Source organism: Crinia signifera, chromosome 6, assembly GCF_055691185.1.
Source record: "Crinia signifera chromosome 6, ASM5569118v1, whole genome shotgun sequence".
Taxonomy (NCBI): Eukaryota; Metazoa; Chordata; class Amphibia; order Anura; family Myobatrachidae; genus Crinia; species Crinia signifera.
Genome location: NC_139222.1, coordinates 285487813 through 285504225, shown reverse-complemented (window position 1 = coordinate 285504225; position 16413 = coordinate 285487813).

Here is a 16413-nt window from a genome sequence, read left to right as displayed (position 1 = left end):
ATTGTGATTTGCTTCATCTGCTCAGGAGACCCTGCTGACCACTCATTATTCTCCCTTGTTGGAACACCTGACAGAAGAGACAAACAGCAACACATGATCACACAGGGTCTTGTTATCTGTGCTGGTGTGCACTCATCCATAGCCTGCTGCTGTTATCTGTAAGGGTAAGAATTTTTGCTAGTAATCTTTAAGTTAAAATTTTTATTATCTAATTAGAGTATTGGGTGTGCATAATGATTTGGCTATGCAATAATGGTAAGTGACACAGCACATCCAATAAATATTCTGTAGTGTAGTGCCTACAAATTGCAGACAGTCAGTGTTCACAATAAAGTAACATTTAATATACCGAAAACATAGTTATATGCTTAGGAATGAATTCACACAAGGTCAAATACCGCCCATCAGATATTGGACCTCATTCCAGTCCACACGCAGCGCTGCGTGTGGTTTTAACGCTGCCCGCCACTCGTTCATCTGCCAGCTCCCCCACCACCACCACCACCCCCACCCCCCCTTCGCTCGCCCAGTTCTCTGCATGGATACGAATGGAGGTTTTGCATAAACATCCATTTGCAGCCTTGGGTGCGGAGACCAATTAATTCGAGGGTCGCCAACCATTGAATGATTTGGTACCTACACGCAAAACGAAGGCCTTATTTTTGCGTGCTCCCTGTATAGCAACAGGACATCTGGTGATGTCAGCTGCCTTCCCACGACAGCCACCTCACTGCCGAATTTCCATGGGAATACCCAAGAAACTCTGGGTGTTCCCATGGACAAGTCCATCCGCCACCGCCACCCCCCACCCCGCCCACCATGCGAATGGGACGGCAAACCAGAAGTTCGCCATACTCGCTCGCACCCGGGATGCGGCATGCGCAGACGCCAAACATCGCTCCCCCGCGCGAACCCGTGGGCGAGAGATGGGATTAGAATCAGGCCCGTTATGAATGTAATGGATTATGTTGATACCCGGGGGATAGATGTTTACACCGCTGCACCTAAACAGTTCTTATAGTGTCAATTCCACCAATCAAAAAGCCCCTCTCAACATCCCGCGCCACAGCTGTGTTTACACACGACGGACTATAGATTTTCTTTTAGGCTCGCGCTTTGTTTAATTTTCCATTGAAGAAACATTGAAGTATCCAAGGTTTATCATGCTCCATTGTCTTGAAAAATAAACAGCGGAACGATTTCTCGTGCAGGTCATTTCTGAGTTTCCAGCTCGTATAGCATCGTAGCGCTCTGAATGAGACGATTAACATATGTTCTTGGCAAGAAAGCAGCAATCAGCTTCTCCCAGGGACATATACTGTTTGTTAAAAGACCACAGTGAGATTTTCAAGGCAGCCGAGCAAAACCGTGGACCTGCTTATTGCCCACATACCGGGACAATTTATAGCGAGCGGACAGTCATTCGCTCTTTATTTAGATGCGTTTAAGGACGCTTGGGGCTGTGCGTGATTAGGCTGGGAAATGACAGCAGAGGTTGGAGCGCCAATGTACAGTGCTGACAACCTAAGCGTGGATGTAGAACAGAAGGCCTATACCGTACTCTTAATAAAATCGTTGGCGGCAGCATTCAGGCTTGTACGAGACGCAGCAATCCGTGATGACATATGCCCAGCTATTCAAGGACGAGTAAACGTGTGGTGGGCTGCGGTTTATTTTGCCATACCAGTGGAAAGTGGAAGAAGTGTTCGATGAAATGTCCGGGATGCTGCTGAGCAGAGGTGACTGCTTGAGACCCTGCGGGCAGGTCATCCGCATGGAATCTGCTGAAAGCAGCCCTCTGAAAATGGCCGCCGCCTTGGAGGGGACAGATGCTACAGGGCCTACTGGACCTCTTGCTGTTGTCAGGGGAGCAAAGCATATACAGTAATACCAAGAAGGGCTGGAGCTCCGTGAACACCTACCCCCTGGTACAGAGCATGTAACTCCCTGGCAACAAGCAAGAAACCCCTGACAATAAGCACGTAACCCCAGGCAACAAGCATGGAACACCTGGCAATGAGCATGTAACACCCTTATAAAGAGTATGTAACCCCCTGGTAACAAGCATGTAACCCCTGGCAACAAGCATGAAACACCTGACAAAGAGCATGTAACCCCTGGCACCGAGCATGAAAAACTGGCAATGAGCATGAAACACCTGAGAGCATGGTAACAAGCATGTAACCCCCTGGCAACAAGCATGAAACACCTGACAAAGAGCATTTAAACCCTGGCAACAATCATGTTACCGCTAGCAATGAGCATGAAACACCTGGCAATGAGCATATAGGTAAAAATAAAATATAATGTATGAGGGGAGGGGATGCCAGAAACAGTTTTTCAACTGGTCGCAAAATTTCTAGTTCCACCACTCTAGTTCTACATGTATTTATTATCCAGAGCTGTGTCCGAGGATGTATCGTTGGATCACTCGACTCCATTGGGCGGCCACTACAAATCCTACCAATAGACCGGGACATATCCTTCAGAGACGGATACCATGGCAACCACTAAACTGAGATGGTGCAGCAGATGGCTGCAAACACTTGACGTCTGAAGCTATTCTGCCACCGATGACCCAGGACCCATACCCCGCACATGCAGTACAGGCTCGGCGTGTCGGCACATGTGTAACACGGGATCTGACAAAGGCCCACAAACCATTTAGTTATCTCACATCTCAGTCCTCGAGGCTTTGTACCGTTTACTGGGACCTGCAGAGGTTCCATATAAAAGTCACCTGACCACTCCAATGAACCTATAGAATCTCTGCGTCCTCGGACCGCCCCTTTTCCACACCAGGAGGGAGCAGCCAGAGTTGGCAGATATGACTTAGGGTCGACACTATGTCTAGGGCAAACCGCTTAAGAAAAGTAGTTTTCCATAACGTGAGTTACTGTATTTCTGCGCAATTATATTTGTATTTTCATACTTGGCTTTATATTTTTGTATATTTTGTGACATTTTTCCTCCAATTAGTTTCAGAATTTGCTCGCACCTATCATCTGTTAATGCACTATTGAACCGAGAACACTCGGCGCCCTCATTAGACGCGGGATGACTGTACTCTCGCTGACACAACATCACTATTGCAAACTACAATTTTAACAGAGTGTTTAAAATGTTAAAATACATTGAGACTAATTTGTGATGTGTTCGCAGGCGCCAGTGATGCAGGGAAATGTGCTAAATCTCATCACTGCGATGCTGCTGTTATTATTGTTCTCTTCTGGTTATAAGGCAACACGGGGCCCTTGTAGTGCTGGGCGTATGGGGGGGGGGGGGGTGACAGTGCGCGCTACAGCATTGTAACAAATAACACACAAAACAGTAATACTGCGAACAAACAGCAAAGAGATTACAAACCACACAGACGACTCTGCATAAGACAGAACTGGAACAGTATACAGTCACCACTGCAGGTCAACATGCCTTCGGTCAACGCATGCAAAAGGTCGACATGGCTAATGTCGACAGGGTCAAAAGGTAGACACAAGCATTAGGTCGACAATGGGAAGTTCGTCATGAGTTTTTCACTTTCTTTTTGAGCCGACATATGCCGACAGGCGGTATTTCATGCCGTACCATCCACTAGGGCGTGGAGCAGTGGCAAACGCAGGATTTTTATAGGGGGGTTTCCAAATGTTACCCATAATTAGGGAAGCCAATCCCGGGATTCGGGATTGAAAAATGCACAATCCCGGGATTCCCGGGATCCCGGGATTGGCTTTCCTAATAGAAAAATGCCCTGGCTGCCCCCGCAATTACTTACATCCATGCAGGGGCAGCTGGGTTGCCGGGTGGGTGGATGGGCGGTCATCTTAAGGAGCCAGGCTGGGGGACGGGTAGTTAATGCTTCTGCTGGCTGACTAGTTGGGCGGGTGGGTGAGCGGCGCGGTGCGGCTTCTTCATGCTGCCGCCCGTGACGTGAGTGACCTGCTTGCGCAGCGTGACCTCGTCACGCTGAGAGGTCACGCTGCGCGGTATGCTCCTGCTGGCTGGCTAGTTGGGCGGGCGGGCGAGCGGCGTGGTGCTGCCGGGCGTGACGTGAATGACCTGCCTGCCCTGCCTGCGCAGCGTGACCTCGTCACGCTGAGAGGTCACGCTGCGCAGTATGCTCTGCCGGGTGCCGGGAGAAGCCAGGCAGCGTCTGAGCAGGTGCTCAGACGCTGCCTGGCATTAGACTGCGCATGCGCAGTCTAATCCCGAAATCCCGGGATTGGAAACTCCAATCCCGGGATTGAAATCCCGGCCTTTTGGGGGCAAAATCCCGGGATCCCGCCGATCCCGATCCCGGGATTGGCCACCCTACCCATAATCTCCCACTCTGCAGCACATTGGAGTAAGTACAGGAGTCAATATTTAACAGTACAGATGGTCTATAGCAGTGATTTTCAACCTTTTTACCTTGCGGCACACTAAATAAGATTTTAAAATTGCCAAGGCACACCATGAGATCCCCACAGGGCAAAACACATTGGACCTACAGGAAAAAAACAAACCTATTGCCCCCATATGAAAAAACAATCACACTGGTCCCCACAGGTAACACAAATAAAATACATGAAAAGAAGAGACCAGTAAATAACCCTTGAACTGGTGGTGGCTGTAAACTGGTTTGGGCATCTCTAGATCTGGGGGCACACTTGAGAACAGCTCAAGGCACACTAGTGTAACACGGCACAGTGGTTGAAAAACACTGGTCTATAGTATAGGCTGTTTCAAACATATAAATAACATAAGTGGTCAGGAAAAGGTTAAACATATAATAAATAAATACACAAACATAACAGAACCAGTACTGCACTTTCTAAGCTCACAATCTCCCACCACATGGTAAGGCTCCTGTCTCTTCCTCCTGGCAGCTACTCTCTGGTCCAATGCAATGTTTGAGGGCTCAGATACACACATACAGTAAATGTGGTAGAAGAAGCTGGTACACTGGGCATGTGAAGCAGCTCTGTCCCTTACACTGTATGATGTGGTGGCAGCTCCGCACTGTCCCTTACACTGCATGATGTGGTGCCAGCTCTACTGATCATATTATATACCAGTGCTATTGTTGTCATAATATAAGGCACTTGTCAAGAGGAGGGGGGTTTCCGGGCAACCAGAACCCCCCCCCCTGCGTTTGCCTATGTGGCAGGAGAATATAATAGTGTCCCGAGCATAGCGAGGCACCGTGCCTGAAGCATGGCGAGCGGAGTGGTGCCCCGATACGGGTCCCGGACGGGGTCCCGACAGTCGGGATCCCGACAGTCATTTACCCGACGTCGGGATCCTGACTGTTAAAACACTGACAGCCGGGTTCCCGACGGCCACCAGCTATTCTCCCTCGTGGGGGTCCACGACCCCCACAAGGGAGAATAAAATAGGTGGTAAGCGTAGCGAGCAACCGTGCCTGCAGCATAATACATACCTCCCAAATATCTCGCTTTACGCATCCTGCCCGGGGCCAGTTGTGCGCATACACAAAGGGAAATAGCAATAGAAGAAACAGAGATCGTAAATGCAATGTAGCCACAGTTTGACTGGCAGGAAGCCGGCATTTGGGGGTGGAGACTGGTCATTTTCTGGGTGTGCCATAAAAAATGTAGGGGTGGCTCCACTTTTCTGGGGCACTCCTAGAAAACACTGGGTTATCGCCTCCAACCAGTTGTAGGGTATCAATCGCCAATCGTCATGCAGACAGGACACCATGCACTTGCACAATCATCCGATAATCGTCAGGACTGGGAATTCGCAGCCATACGCGCAGGTATGAATCAGGCCATATGTGCACTGCAGGTGGGGCAGATCTAACATGTGCAGAGAGAGTTAGATTTGGGAGAGTTATTTTGTTTTGCAGTGTAATTACTGTCTGCATTATTACACTGCAATTTAGATGTCAGTTTGAACACATCCCACCCAAATCTAACTCACTGCACATGTTACATCTGCCCACCTGCAGTGCAGCATGGCTTTGTCCATTTTAAGAAAAAATTTGCCCGAAAGTTAGAAAGTCAGACACGAAACAGCTCTACAAAGTCGGACGTACTGTAACTAGAGCTGTTTTTGGGGGTGAGTTGTATTTGGCAATGTTGGACATAAATAACAATTACAGCACTTTTACAACTAATAAACATTGTAAAAATAATTTCTTACAAATTAAAAATATACTTCAACCTCTTAAAATAGCCATGTACTGTACTGTAATTGTTAAACATTTCCCCCTTAGAATGCACATTATTCACAAGCATTGCTATGTGAATAGGACGCAGAAGCATCTTCTGCTGATTACAATATACCTATATTCTCTGTGTATCTGCATACAAAATATTAGTCTACAGTGTTTTCCTGCCAAATGCAATTTGGTATTCTCTGTTGTCCTGCATGTACAGATGACGGAGGACATCGTTAAGACTGGCGTGAGCGTGCACGATTAACGATATAGTGAGTACACACTAGACAATATACACAATACTGTCATTACGATATTTCACTATCCTGTATATCGTTTAAAAAAAATCATGTAGTGTGTCTCTCACCTTCAGGATTACCCTGATATTCCGGCCCTCAGCAGAGCAGGTATAGGCCTATATCACATGTTTAATTAAACAGGCACAGCAATATAAAGGCTGGTCAGGAGTTTACAACTGATTGCAATTAAGTTAAGCTAACAGTCACTTGATTTAAAAAAGGCTGTTGCTGAAATATTAATGACGATTTATCTTATATACTGTATTTTACATAACCGTCCATTGCCAAACTACACACTGCAGCTCTTACACAATGATTGTGTGCTTCGGAAGTGGGACAAGGGGTCCACAAGAAAAAGGTTGACAACCATTATTTTGACACAATTAGGATGACAAACAAGAAGGTCAACAAGCAAAAAGGTTGACATACAAATAAGTCGACACACGCATTAGGGCAACAGTGTCTATGTCGACAGTCAAAAGGTCGACATGGGGTTTTTCACTGTTTTTTTTAACTAAAAGTTAATACAGCCGACATGGACACAGTTTGAAGTGCACCGCCTCCCCTCGCATGGCTCGCTGCATTCGCTATGCTTGGGCACGGTGCCACGCTGCGCTCGGCACATTATTTTATTCTCCCACCACGCCCTAGTGGATGGTAGGGCATGAAATACCCCCCGTCGGCTCAAAAAACCTCATGTCGACCTTTTGACTGTCAACCTAGACACTGTCGACCTAATGTTTGTGTCGACTATTTTGAATGTCGACCTTTTGCGTGTCAACATTTTTACATGTTGACCTTTTTGCAAGTCAACCTTTTTGCTTGTCGACCTTCTTGTTTGTCAACCTAATGGTTGTCGAGCTTTTTGCTGTAGACCCGTTGTCCGGACCCCGTGTGCTTCATATGGAAGAAGAGAATATACAATCAATTGTGCAGGCAGTAAAATATGAATAAAATAAATAGAAAATAGAAAAACTGTTTAATTGCAGTGTATTTGCGCTTTCAGTTACGCACCCATGACAAGATACAAAACAGCACCTATGCAATTTCCTAAATACTCGCCATAGCCAACTGCACCCCCCTCCTGCAGCCATGTCCCCTCCCCAAAAGGGGCATAACTATATCATAGGTGCCCCCTGCCCAAAAAGTTTCAGGCAACTGGCCACCCCCAAACCCCTTGGTAACTGCTCCTTGTCAGGGTATACCCCCTGGCCTCTGCCACGGGTCTGCGATGGTTCCTATCGTTGTTGAGGGGATTCCCCACTTCGGCCACTGTTGTTGAGGGTCTGTTGTACTTGCCCCAATACTAATGTCTCTTCCAAATAACGGCCATTTTGGGTAGGACATTTCCAATGGGGGCACACACTTTGCATTGCTTTCACATTCATTTATGTCATTATCCATGGCCACCATCGCGGGGGGGGGGGGGGGGGGGTTGGGGACTACGCCGCCATTTTGATGGGCTTCTAACCAGTCAGGTATAATTTGTCATACACAAAGTTCACATTTCCCTTGAAGCAATGATGATCCTGAGTAGTAATGTCTGTGCTGCAGACACACCACACATGCTGGGGGTTCGAGAAGGAGAAGGGGGGCCCTGCTGTGTTTTGCCAGTCCCGAGCCCCCCAATTTTTGATGGCAGCCCTGTCACTATCCATGCAAGTCGCGGTCTCTTATGCTGAACGCTGACATACATAATAATATGAGCCCCTTCTATTTAAAGAAAAAAAAAAACTGAGCTTCATTATTTGTTAATGTTATTTTTTTCCTGTTTCCTGAATCATGACATTTTATTTTGATATATACACAGCTCCCCCTGCCTGTCACAGTCAGAATTACACGCAAACTACAGCACTGTCTCATAAGGCTCACTCCATTATTCTGAATTGTGTTCTTTTGGTGAATTACAGCGTGGAAACATCTGGGTACACTAAAAGCCTCGCTCAGATATTCGCTGTCTCATGCAATTACTCACAAGATAAATAAAATCTGTATGACTGCACATCTTTCCTTCTTCATCAATTACATGGGCATGGAAAGACATTCTGGACTTTAAATATAATGGAGGGCAGGCACAGGGGGCGGGGGGGGGGGATCTGGGGTACGGTGCATTCAGTGGCGTTTTCGCAGCCCTGTACTCCTGTGCGTAAAGGTTACATTCGCAGCATTGGTCAGTAGGGTGGGCGTGGCTATGCTGATGTAAAAACATAAGGTCACATGATCGCACCTGAGATGAGGTTCACACTTCATGGGAGTAAAGTGGCCTCTGCAAAGCAAGAACCAGCAATGTCCCCATCGCAGTCAGACTAGCAATGTACTAAGCATGGGTCTGGGTCATTAGGTCGACAGGGCTACGATCGACAGGGTTGGACGCTCCACACAAGCATTCGGACGTCAACAGCAAGGACGGCAGTCAAAGGTCAACATGATTTTTTCACTTTTTTTGTCCTGAATGTTGACGTAGTCGACATGGACACTGTCAAAGTGTACCGCGTCCCCTCGCTGTGCCTGCCGTGCTTTGGGCATGATGCCTCGCCGCGCTTACTTATAGAAGCAAAGTCGAATCTCAATGGAATGGGCATCGAATGCTTTCAGTGGTGCAGATTCGATCCCAATGCGCGACCAGGCTTATGTGAAAATCTAAAAGAAATATAGACTTGCCAAGCAAGACTGAATAGTAGAAATCAAATCAAACCGAATGCCAGATTGAATCGATAGGCTTATCAAATTGAAATCGAATCAAATTCACATTGAACCGTGTGTACCCACTAGAAGAGCCAATGGCATGAATGCACAAGTAGCACTGAAATCAGCAGATCTCTGCTTGTGAATAACTGGGTGCAGCTGGGTTTCAGTGGGTCATATGCACACAGAACAAGCTTGCCGTGTGTCATACTTGCCCACTTTTAAATACTCCTCTCCCAGAGAAGCCCAGAGAGGAGACTGTCAGCATCACGTTTGGGGGCAGGGGTCTGATGTAGACGTCATCAAGCCCCACCCCCAACACTGGAAATCCCCCCGATTTGCGGGGCTAAACTGTGCTATTTGCATATTTAGCCCCTTTCCCCTCCTGGCGAATAGCCACGAATCGCGGTGATTCAACTATGCGGCCGTGCAACTGATGGGGAGATCGGGAGGGTGAGGCAGAATCCGGGAGGATTGCCCACCTTTCCGGGGGGCCGGGAGGGGACCCAATTTCTGGGACCCTCCCGGCCAATCCGGGTCAGCAACCCTGCCATGGGTGTGTCAGGGGTATATGCAGTGACGTAACTTGTGCAAGGCAGCCCCCGCCACTGCTTGGAGGAGCGGGGGCTGCGTGGGCGCTGGCTCCCACCCGGCACACTGAGTGCCAAAGTGAGCTGCTGCTTTTGCTAGTATGTGTTGCTGAAGGCCACAGCCATGACAGTCTGACAGACTCACTGTCAGACTGTCACATTGCCCTTACTTGATGGGCGGGCGGCTATCCAATAGCAGGATGGGTGTGCCAGTGGCTGTCGAATGAGAGGGCGGGGGGCGGGCAGGTGCGCGGCCTGGAACAGTGACAGAGGAAGCAGCAGTGACTGCTGGTCCCTGCCTCAGCTTCTCCTATGCGTGTGACGTCATCACGTCACACGCTGGAGAGGGCAAACAGAGCAGAGGAGCCGGGAAGATACAAGCTGACAGGGCCGGTGCTAGGGTGTCCGGCGCCCTCCTGCAAACCATACATTTTGCGCCTTTTCACATTGCCATTGCAGTGCCATATATACATATGCCCCCAATAGTGCCAGATACACATATGCCCCCCCACGGTGCCAGGTATGCACCACACGGTGCCGGGTATGTCCCCACAGTGCCAAAAAGCTGGTATGCCCCCACAGTGCCACAAACTGCTATGCCCCCACAGTGCCACAAACTACTATGCCCCCACAGTGCAAATTTCCCAGCAGCAGCACTCCCCGTTGTTGCTGCTGCTGCCAGGCAGGGAGAGGACAGTCTGGTGTCCCCCTGCAGTCCTCCTGTCATGTCACCGATGGGAGGAGAGCACAGCACACCATGCGTCTCCTTCCCCCTCACTTCCCTGTGACTGGGCTGCCCACCAATCAAAGCTCACTGGCCGGCTCCTGATTGGCTGCTGGCCCACAAGCTCTGATTGGCGGATGGCCCAGTCACAAGGATGCACAGTAAGGGGTAGGAGAGATGCGCAATGCGCACTCTCCTCCCCTCAGAAGGAGAAGGGATTCAGGGAACTGGCAGCAGGGGGCACTGGGACAGACGGTGGGTGGCGGGCAGCAGTGGGAGCAGGAGCCGCACTTTACAAGGGGGAGAGCCGCATGAGGCTCAAGAACCACAGGTTGGCCACCACTGCTATGGAGGATCTCGGGTGCATGTAAATGTATGCATACACCATCTCAGTGCTGTGTCCGCAAAATGTTGCAGGCACTAAAGGTGCCCATACATGCTGCGAGAATCACATACGTTATGGGCTAGATCGCATCGCATCACACGTCATGCATGCAATGTGTGTGCGATGCGATCCGAAAGCAGTACAAAAAGTATGTGCGGCACTCGTGAGTGAGGGGGAAAGGAGGGGAGAGAAGGAGGAGATGGAAGAAGAGGGGAGGAGATAGAGGGGGCGGAGTGTTGATTACTGGCAGCGGCACTGGCACAGCCCACTGAGAAGAGGGAAGGAAGGGGAGGTGGCGCTGCTGATTTGATTGACAGCTGACAGGCGCAGGGAGCAATGGTTAGGGGGTGGATCCGGACATGACATGTCATCCAGGCATTCACAGACAGTGCTACATGCCTCAGCGCAAGTGTCCGTGAGGAAGAGGGGGCAGGTCGCAGGAGGAGAACAGTGTGTGTGCGATGCAGGGAGCTGCTCAGCCTCTCCTTACTGCCACCCACTGTCAGGCAGGCGCTGCGGGCGGCATGCAGGAGGCAATGACATTGAGGGCTGAGGCAGCTTTAGCAGAGCAGGGAGGGAGACAGCGCCTTTTCACCATGGCGCCTACCTGCTTTGCAGGAGCTGCTGAGTGGGTAGCGCCGGCCCTGCAAGCTGAGCATGGAGGGAGCCTCAGGGAGCAGAGAAAACAGTGTCCCAATCCACCCAGTCCTAGTCCCGGGAGCGCAGGAAGTCTCTCTCTCTAACCTGCATATCTGAGGTGAGGTCCGTCCTGTCTCTCCCCCCCTTCCTCCCAGCAGCAGCACACTGGTAGGAAGTTCAGAACTGTTTCTGTGCACACTCGCAACCTCCTTCTGTCCGCGCAGGCTGGGCAGCTGCAGCATCGTCCCTCTCCCTGCTTTCTGTTCCTGACCATCCTGCGTCCTGCTCCAGCGGCTGCCTTCTCTTCCGCTGCACTCTGCACTCCGGTTACAGAGCCCTCCCCTTCTACAGGCTTCAGCACAGGAGCTGAACACAACAATAAGGTTAACCCTTTCAAACCCTGGTTTTCTACAGTGGGATGCAAAACAGTCAGTGTCTGTGTCATCACATGTCAGCATATTTGTGTCTGGGTGTCTGTGTTATGTCTCTAGATGTCCGCGTCTGTCAGGATCAGTGTCTCTATGTCATACCTCCCAACTTCAGTCCGAAGGAAATAGGGACACTCGCGCGCGTCCGAAAAGGGGGCGGGGTGTATGCAAATGAGGGCACGGTTTATGCTAATTAGCCGCGACCTCATTTTCATACGAGAATAGACGCTGTGCGCATGCGCACAGCGTCTATTCTACTAGATTGGGGGGTCTCCCAACTGCCACCCCCCGCAGCGGGACAATGCCTGCCGCGGGTGGGACGTCGGGACAGGACCCGAAAATCGGGACTGTCCCGACGGAATCGTGACAGTTGGGAGGTATGCTATGTGCAGTCCGTGTGTCAGCGTATCCCTGTGTATAGTCAGTGTCCATGTGTCAACATGTGTGTCTGTGTCAGCGTCCATGTATCAGCTTGTCAGCGCCAGTGTTTTAGGATCTGTCCATTTTTCAGCATATGTCTGTTTGTCGGCGTCTGCGTGTCCAAGCGTTAACATATGTCAGCATACAGTACTTCCCATCTGTACCGATTTTCATGCGACAGGGATTTTTTGTCTGTCCCATGACATTTTGCGCCTACACAGAGCATCTATTCACGGAAGACAGAGGGGCTGGGGGCATGCCAGAAGCTCACAGAGCGCTTAGCATGCCTCCATAGTGATGAAAACGGGAGGCATGGCTTGTGGGAGCATTATTCCCAATAATCCTTGCCCCCTCTCAGTGCAGTCACACACTTTTTCTGGCGGCGGTGCGGCTTCGTCGCACAGAAGTCTTAATTATAGAGAAAGAAGCATAAGGATGTGTGACATACAGTATAGGGTGGAATTTAATGCCGCCTGAGTTCAGTGCAGTGCAAGATGTCTGCTAAATTATGACGTTTTTTAAAGGGGCATTAACTTACAAGGCAAAACCAAGCCTGTTAAGTTAATTCCCCTTTAAAAAACGTCAGAATTCAGCAGACATCTCGCACTGCACTGAACTCAGGCGGCATTAAATTCCGGCCATAGTGACTTAGGTGTGTGGAGTGTAAGGTTAATGACAGCATGTGGCATATAGTGCAAGGGGCATTATGATGTGTGACGTAATGTTTAAGGGGGGCGCCAGAATCTTTTTTGGCTGGGGGGAGCAAAATTTATAGTTACGCCACTGGGTATATGGGTTAATCTGCAGGCTATCCAGATGCGAGAATACAAAAAATGTCTGCATATCCAACTCTGAATGTACAGTAGGAAAGATTCTTACAGCAGTGTCTTAGGGAAATGAGTACTCAGTCAGTGCACTGGACTGGAGAGCAGCTGCCAGGAAGAAGAGACAGACGCCTTACTATGAGGTGGGAGAATGTTTGCTTAGACTGTGCAGTACTGGTTATACTGTGTTTTTGTTTAACCTCTCCTGAACCACTTTTTAATATTATTTAAGTGTCTGAAACAGCCTATACTATAGACCCACTATTGTGTTAGATATTAATACTGTGTTTCATACAGGATCCAGTGTATACAAAGACCAATATGTATATACAGTATGTCCAGGATCATTATCAGGTTCTTCTCCCCCAGACTTCCGCACTTGCTCGAATGTTCCGCAGATGGGGAGATTATGGATGGCGTTCGGAAACCCCCGTCTATAGATCCTGCGTGCAGCATTACTGTGCGCGTTCCCAGAAGACAATGTAATAATTCCCATATTTGTATAGCAGCTGTATTACCGCAAGGTTTGTTTCTACATAAAATGATTGCAGACGCTGACAAAAATATAAAAATAATGAAATGTGTGCTGACAAGCCGGGAACTTGTTATCAGAATCCCAGATGCGGGAGCTGAGACACAAAGGGATTACGTGGTTTGTCCAATGTTGCAAACAGCTGACAAAGGGATTAGAGCGCAGGACTTTGGGAGATCGTCTTCATTCTCCTTCTGCCACCGGGGTATTTACTCTGCAAGTGAAACATCGCTGTAGCTCTCATAAAACAAATACGATCCGCAGAGGTCTGAAGAGGTGGGTGAGAGGTTAAGTGCTGCAATTCTAGAACACAGGACCTGCGTCAGAGCCGGCTGTAAGGCCCATAAAATAGTTTGTTAGAGTAACTTGCACTTGGTGCCCTTTGTGCCTTGACAGGCACCCGAGGGGTTGCAAATTGAGAGCCGCAGGTAGCGCGGTCACCAGTAACCGCGCTCCCAAATACACCTCTTACTAGACATATTATTGCCAGATTACCCGCTCATGACAGCGACATGTTAACTGTGTTCACAAATATAACATAGGGCTGATTCAGAAATGCTGGCACAGGTCCGAATTTGGCCTCGATGGTGGAGAACTGAACATGTGCATTTTAATTTGCCAGGGCACTCGCTGCCTGATTGACATGCAGGGGGCATGGACACCTGGCGTTTTGTGGGCGTGCCCATAAAACCGGTGGGCGCGCCCATAGAAACGCCGGTGTTCACCTGCCCGCTTGGGGTGGGCGTCACTTGCCATCAGCGCCCGCCCTCAATTTGGCCATCATGGTGCAGCATAAATGTAAGTCCCGGGCTACTCTTCTGCTGCCGACAGAGGAAAACCGATGTCTCTCTGTGCGGGTGATTTCAAGTGATCGTGTAAGCGTCTGAGGGGATCCGCCGGTGAGGGAGGTTTTCTGGGAGGGTCGCAGGTGGGCCCGTCTGACAACAGCAGCGGCCTCCATCTTCCCACGATGTCCGCCACACTGAGTACGTCTAGATACGACTACATAGTTACCTCCCCTCCTGCATTCTGCAGGAGACTCCCTGACATAGCAGCAATCTCCCTCTCTCCCTCATTAGTCTAGCAATCTCCCTCATGTCACCTAGCCCACATTACACTGTTGCATCATAGTTACCTCCCCTCCTGCATTCTACAGGAGACTCCCTGACATAGCAGCAATCTCCCTCTCTCCCTTATTAGTCTATAAATCTCCCTCATGTCACCTAGCCCTCATTACACTGTTTTTTTTAATTGTGTAAATTTGTATTGAAACACATGAAAATGGGTGTACAGCTTTACATTTCAATGTACAAATATAGTAAAACAGCACTGGGAGGATCCAATACATGGAATGTTAATAGACAATAAAGTATTTAGGATAAAGAACAATATAGACTATGTCCATTTTTTGAGTAATGTCCATTCCAAATACCGTGGTCTCATTGGGTAGATTGTTTACTAACCAAAGCAGGTACACATATGAAGCGCTCGGATTTGATATTTTAAACCTTAGCAAACAAGTAACAGATAAACTTAACCCGGTACTCTCAAGATGGAGTACCATCCTACCGCCCCCCAACTAACAAAAGGAAAGAAAAGAAAGAAAAAAAAAGGGAAAAGAAGAGAACAAATAATCAATATTAGACCGTGAAGACTTGGATGTGCATGTAGGCACTGAGGTGAGTTTCAGGTATTTCAGTAAGGTATGTTGTGGATTAATTGATGGACCGCATCGCAATACAGGGGGGAAAGGGGAGCGGGCACCCACCAGGCCCCAGAGTTGCATAGTAGTAGGGCCTATAGCCCTCATTGTGGATCAGTGGCCAGGGCCAGTCTAGAAGCATTCCAGTTGCCCCATTTAGCAGCGTATGGACCAAGCGAGCCACGTGATCTATAGGTGAACCTCTCGTGGCTCACCACCTCAATGACAAGCGCCCTCCAATGGTGTACATTCGGATACGTTACATCAAACCACTTCCTAGCTATTAGTACCTTAGCAATGGCCGTAAGACTTAGCACATATTTATAAACTGGAGGAGATCGGGACTCTTGTAGGCCCAGAGCGAACATGCAATATTTGGGGTCAAAGGGAGGAAGAGAGGGGTCAGTGATGAGTACATCGGTCCAGACCATCTCCCAAAAGTCATGAATCGGTGGGCAGGTCCACATCATATGCCAGAAGTCAGCACCAGACGATGCGCATCTGGGGCATTTATCATCCGATCTCAACCCCGCTCGCATCAGGGAGACCGGGGATTTGTAAGCCCTGTGCAGTACATAGTATGACACTTGCTGGTATTTCAGACATGAAGTGGCGTATCTAACTGAGTCTAGAATCTCGGCCCATTGCTCCGCATCCAGTGCTCCTATGGTCGATTCCCATTTATCCCTGAGGGGGGTGAGACTATCAGTGTCAACCCGGCCGACGATGTCCTTATAGATGGTAGAGACTTGTTTTGTGGTAGGTAGGCTCCGGAGGAGGGTCTTTAGAGGGGAGTCAGCAGTGAGGGGGGGGGGATCCTTAAACTGGGTTTGGGCTGCATGTCTAAGTTGCAGATAGCGGTAGAAGGAGCTATTGGGGATTTGCAGTTCCTCTGAGATCTGTTGGAACGTCTTAATTACTCCCGAGGTGAATAGTTGGGCTACTGATATGAGACCCGCCCCCAACCAGAAACCGTCTAATGAGAGCTGTTCAAACTCCGGGTATGTTTTGTTAAACCATAGGGG